Raw genomic sequence first — 6,000 nt, forward strand, 5'->3', positions numbered from 1 at the left:
AGCTGGGACAGTGACAGCACACTACCATTCACGGGTAGACTCATCCAGTCTGGGCACCAGTCACCCCCCCAGTATCAGTATGGATCTGCATCAACTGAGAGACTGTGGCTTTGCACTCCCCAGGATGTAACAGTGGGCAAACCACCCACTGTATGGACTTGAGAGACTGTGGCTTTGCACTCCCCAGGATGTAACAGTGGGCAACCCACCCACTATATAGACTTGAGAGACTGTGGCTTTGCACTCCCCAGGATACATCAATGGGCATGGAGCCCCGTCGTGGATCTGGCTTTGCGTTTCTGTGGCTGAGGTGCCCCCCCTTCCCTTCCCCCTGAGGTGCCTGTAGTGTTTCTATCTGATGCCCCTGCAGTGTTCTCTCCGATTTTGGTCAGGTATCTATTGTGGGCCTCGCCCATGCATTTTTTGGACTGTTTGTGCACGGACATTGTTGTGTACATATCTGCACTACTTCGCGGATTGTATATATGTAAATAAGAGTGATTTTAGTATACATATATTTGTTTATTTTTGTATGACATGTATATTGGCACATTACAAAGTTTGACCGAAATTCGCATTGTCTCTGCATTCTTCCGGAGGAATTGTGGGTTGTTACTGTGATGTTTGTGACTGCATTGGTGTGTATGTTGTAATATGCGAGGGTGGGGGTGTTTGGTGGGTGTCCCCCTAACTTTTGCCTCCCCCTCCCCGTGTCGTAGGTGCTGTACTCATCGGTATCTTCTGTGCCTACGTCGCTGTTGGTCGTGAAGGAGCAGAAAGACAAGGGCAGGTAGTATATGGAGTTCGGGGTCCATGGAGTCGTCGTTCCTCGTGGGATATGTTAAGGTGAGCGTTTTCCCATAGCAAAAGCTGTTTCCGCCGTGTTTTTATCCACGGTGAATCCGCCCCAGAAGAGGTGGCGGATTGGTCTGTTGTGATACTGTGGGCGGTACATTGCCTCCCGCCTGTCTGTTGGCGGTGTCCGCCGCGCTGCTTGTCTGTACCGCCGTGGCGGGCGAAGTGTTAAAGTGGCTGTCTTTGTTGGCGGTTTCCGCCAGGGTCATAATTCCCTTTTTTTGTCCGTCTGACTGTTTGCGTTATTACCGCATCTTTAACACCGTCCGCCAGGGTTGTAATGACCACCTATATCTCATTTTGATATGGTATATACAGAGCCAGCTTCCTAGATATATTATCAAACAGAAAGTTACATTTTGGGAGGATCAACATTTTCATTAAATTAATATGCCCATATATAGACACACATATATATATATGTGTGTATATATATATATGTATATATACACAATGGTAGATGGCACCACTTTGTTATTAATCCGTTACATTCTTTGTTGACCTTCTTCAAATTAACCTTTGTCATCTCACTCCTGTCCCTTTGCACAGACTCCCAAATCTCTGAGACCAACTTTGCTTTCTCCCTCTTTCCATGCACAGTTCAGCATCAATACTTCGGTTTTGTCCACATTGGATTGATACACTTAAAATGCTCCAAAACCCTTGACTTCCTCCTGAATTTCTTGGATTGCATCATTAATATTTGATGTATAGATCATGAGATCTTCTGCATATAGCGCAACTTTTTTTCACAAACCCATTCCAAGAAAAATGGACTATCTTTCTATTTAAGCGAAGACTCTTCCTCAACAGTTCAATGTACAGGTGAAACAGGAGCGGCAATAGAGGGCAACCCTGCCTTGTTCCTATTTGGCTATCTACTTCCTTTGTCTACTCACCATTTATCAAGATCCTTGCCTTAAGAGAGCTGTAGATCAGCTGGATCAGTCTGCAGAAAGTTGTTTCCAGCCCCATATATGCTAAAACTCCTATCATTTACCTCCAGTTCACCTGATATCCAGCTTTACCACTGCCGGTGGCACTGAAAAAGTTGTGGCTATATCTGTTACCCCCACCAATGTGTGTGTTAGCTCATGTATAAATCTCCCTTTCATAAACCCTTCTGATCCTCATGTTTCAACCCACTCCCTACCTTAGCCAATCTCCTCACCAAAATCGTGGCAAAGATCTTGTAATCGCTATTCAGAAACGAGATTGGTCTGTAGGATTCGCCTTCTTCAGGGGACTCATTAGGTTTTAAAATCAACCTAATGGTTGCTTCATACAAAGTGGCAGGTAATTGGACCTTCCCTCCCAAGATTTAATTAAATAAACCTTTTCAAATTGGGATAATTACATCTTTCAGAGTAATGTACAGCTCTATCAGTATCACATCTTGCCCTGGAGTCTTACTTTTCTTACTATATTTTAGTACTATATCAGTCTTCACTGTTGTTATTTCCTGTGTTAGACTACGCTGCTATTCCCTACTCAGTACACTCACTTGTACTCTTAACCACTGCCTCAACCGCGCACTATCCAGGTTATTGCTTTCTCGATACAAATTCATCAACAAGATCCCTTGTTCTCCATGAGGTATCTGTTTTATTCTTCTTTATTTCCAATGTTTGATTCCTTGTTAAGTCAGCCTTTGGTTTCCATGCTAGCGATTTCCCAAACTTTTCATCATACTCTAAATGGCAGATTTGACTGGCTTCCCACATTTGCATATATTGCACACTTTCGGGGCCTCCTGCAGTTTCGCACACTTGTCTTTTCCTCTTAGACAATCTGCAGTTCATCAGCCCTCTTCTCCATTCTAATAATCTGTCCTTCTCTTTTTGTTTTGAAAATTAAGCACACTAGGAACCTCACCTACCTGGAATTCCTTGTGAACATCCCACACTATACAGATACTAGTTAACGCTAATGTGATTGTGTTGGTAATTTCTAATGTGTCATAAGACGGAATAAGTCACCCTTTTGTAGGGATAATGGCAAAAGTCACTGCCTATTATCCTGTCACAATCATAACATTGAAAACAGTCACCCTGTGTCATTGGAGAACAGGACACCAAAATTTCCACTAAGACATACAGGGAGTGCAGAATTATTAGGCAAATGAGTATTTTGACCACATCATCCTCTTTATGCATGTTGTCTTACTCCAAGCTGTATAGGCTCGAAAGCCTACTACCAATTAAGCATATTAGGTGATGTGCATCTCTGTAATGAGAAGGGGTGTGGTCTAATGACATCAACACCCTATATCAGGTGTGCATAATTATTAGGCAACTTCCTTTCCTTTGGCAAAATGGGTCAAAATTAAGGACTTGACAGGCTCAGAAAAGTCAAAAATAGTGAGATATCTTGCAGAGGGATGCAGCACTCTTAAAATTGCAAAGCTTCTGAAGCGTGATCATCGAACAATCAAGCGTTTCATTCAAAATAGTCAACAGGGTCGCAAGAAGCGTGTGGAAAAACCAAGGCACAAAATAACTGCCCATGAACTGAGAAAAGTCAAGCGTGCAGCTGCCACGATGCCACTTGCCACCAGTTTGGCCATATTTCAGAGCTGCAACATCACTGGAGTGCCCAAAAGCACAAGGTGTGCAATACTCAGAGACATGGCCAAGGTAAGAAAGTCTGAAAGACGACCACCACTGAACAAGACACACAAGCTGAAACGTCAAGACTGGGCCAAGAAATATCTCAAGACTGATTTATCTAAGGTTTTATGGACTGATGAAATGAGAGTGAGTCTTGATGGGCCAGATGGATGGGCCCGTGGCTGGATTGGTAAAGGGCAGAGAGCTCCAGTCCGACTCAGACGCCAGCAAGGTGGAGGTGGAGTACTGGTTTGGGCTGGTATCATCAAAGATGAGCTTGTGGGGCCTTTTCGGGTTGAGGATGGAGTCAAGCTCAACTCCCAGTCCTACTGCCAGTTCCTGGAAGACACCTTCTTCAAGCAGTGGTACAGGAAGAAGTCTGCATCCTTCAAGAAAAACATGATTTTCATGCAGGACAATGCTCCATCACACGCGTCCAAGTACTCCACAGCGTGGCTGGCAAGAAAGGGTATAAAAGAAGGAAATCTAATGACATGGCCTCCTTGTTCACCTGATCTGAACTCCATTGAGAACCTGTGGTCCATCATCAAATGTGAGATTTACAAGGAGGGAAAACAGTACACCTCTCTGAACAGTATCTGGGAGGCTGTGGTTGCTGCTGCACGCAATGTTGATGGTGAACAGATCAAAACACTGACAGAATCCATGGATGGCAGGCTTTTGAGTGTCCTTGCAAAGAAAGGTGGCTATATTGGTCACTGATTTGTTTTTGTTTTGTTTTTGAATGTCAGAAATGTATATTTGTGAATGTTGAGATGTTATATTGGTTTCACTGGTAATAATAAATAATTGAAATGGGTATATATTTTTTTTTGTTGAGTTGCCTAATAATTATGCACAGTAATAGTCACCTGCACACACAGATATCCCCCTAACATAGCTAAAACTAAAAACAAACTAAAAACTACTTCCAAAAATATTCAGCTTTGATATTAATGAGTTTTTTGGGTTCATTGAGAACATGGTTGTTGTTCAATAATAAAATTAATCCTCAAAAATACAACTTGCCTAATAATTCTGCACTCCCTGTAGTTGTTCTATCATGTGATGACAGTGCTCTTGCTGTGTCATGAGATGGCAAGAGTTTCCCTGTGGCATGACATAGAACAAGTGCATTATTTTGATGAGAGAGCAGATACACATTCTTGTAATGAAATGTGTACTTCTATATGGTAGGTTGAACCACAAGGGGTGGGTGTTTTGAGCATGACTGCTGATGCGAGTAATTTCATGTGCCTTGTGTCTCCTCTTTCCCTAGAGTGTGTCAATAGAGCTTTTGCCAGCAGTGCTATCCAGACCTTCAAAGCATTAGGGGTAAGTGTAACGTAAAGGCTCATGACCTTTTCCTAGGTGTGTTAGTCCAAGTAACACTTTAATGTGAGGACACCAACGTCTGCACTTGCTCAGTGCTTTTTTTGTTTGCTGCTCACTATGCCCATTGCTTACTTGTCTTGGTATTAGATACCACAATGCGTAGGTCACCAAAAATTGTGTTTATTCTCACTGCTCACATTACATGTTTCTTATCACCTCTAATTAGAACACCAACTCCCTCGCCTCTAATCGCATCTTTGGATAACATAGGCGACTGTTTGCAAGATGCTATATTTCAAAGCACTGCACCTGTTATTAGTGCTTCCCCATCTTACTTGGTGTAACTCGTGTAGTCTGGTTTAAAGCACCCATTGTCAATTTCAGACTACCAAAACCTCTAGAAAAAATATTTTTTAATCAAAAAGATTTACTAAGGACTTGTTTCAGAACCTTTCTTTCCATCCAAAACTGACTCCTGTTTTTTAACTGACAAAGCCCTTTGTAAACTATAGGGCACCCTTTTAAAACAATGCAAAATGCTAAATTATAGTCAAGGAAGGCAGCCTTCATTACTCATGAGGTCAACATCTGCTAAAATATCAGTTAGTTTCAGGCATCTGCTGCAGAGGGGCAGTGCTGTGCTAACTACAATTCTCTGTTTGTATCAATCTGTGTGTGTTTGCAACCTTTTTTGCCTTTGCTACAGACAGATCATTTCACTTTTTTGAGTCCAAGTAGCTACTGTGATAAAATATGTATGAAAAAGGAATTATAAGTCTATGACATCTGATGCTTACAACTGCTGGTGCTTCCGAACATAAAACATAATTTCCACCACTACTGTGCTCTGGGTGATATTGGCATGCATGTGAGCGTCTGATCACATGGGCTCTCTTGTTGCCTCATTACTTCTATTTTCTGCCACTTGATGCACCCCCTAGAGTTAACCTCTTGATGGTTATGATGTGCTGTTTTTGACTTTCACCCCAGTAGCTAATGTTTGCTTTAAAAGATGACATCTGTTGTCATTGGATCACGAAATGGACTAGCCCAGCTGCCAAAATAAGGGCCTGATTTAGTTCTTGGTGGACGGGGAGTATCCCGTCCACCGAAATATAAATCCCATAGGAAATAATGGGATTTATATTTCAGCAGATGGGAAATCCGTCACTGTTGTGATAGAGTAACTGTCCACCAAGAA

General features: G+C 42.4%; 1 long non-coding RNA gene across 1 annotated transcript in view; it reads left to right on the forward strand.

Annotated features, from left to right (window-relative positions):
- Positions 1-4,765, forward strand: part of LOC138266676 (uncharacterized) — a 105,884-nt gene extending 101,119 nt beyond the window's left edge. The window contains exon 3 of the long non-coding RNA XR_011199612.1: positions 4,744-4,765. This is a non-coding gene — a long non-coding RNA (uncharacterized lncRNA). The remainder of the gene's footprint in view (positions 1-4,743) is intronic.
- The last annotated feature ends 1,235 nt before the right edge of the window (positions 4,766-6,000 follow it).

Source organism: Pleurodeles waltl, chromosome 11 (genome assembly GCF_031143425.1).
Source record: "Pleurodeles waltl isolate 20211129_DDA chromosome 11, aPleWal1.hap1.20221129, whole genome shotgun sequence".
NCBI lineage: Eukaryota > Metazoa > Chordata > Amphibia > Caudata > Salamandridae > Pleurodeles > Pleurodeles waltl.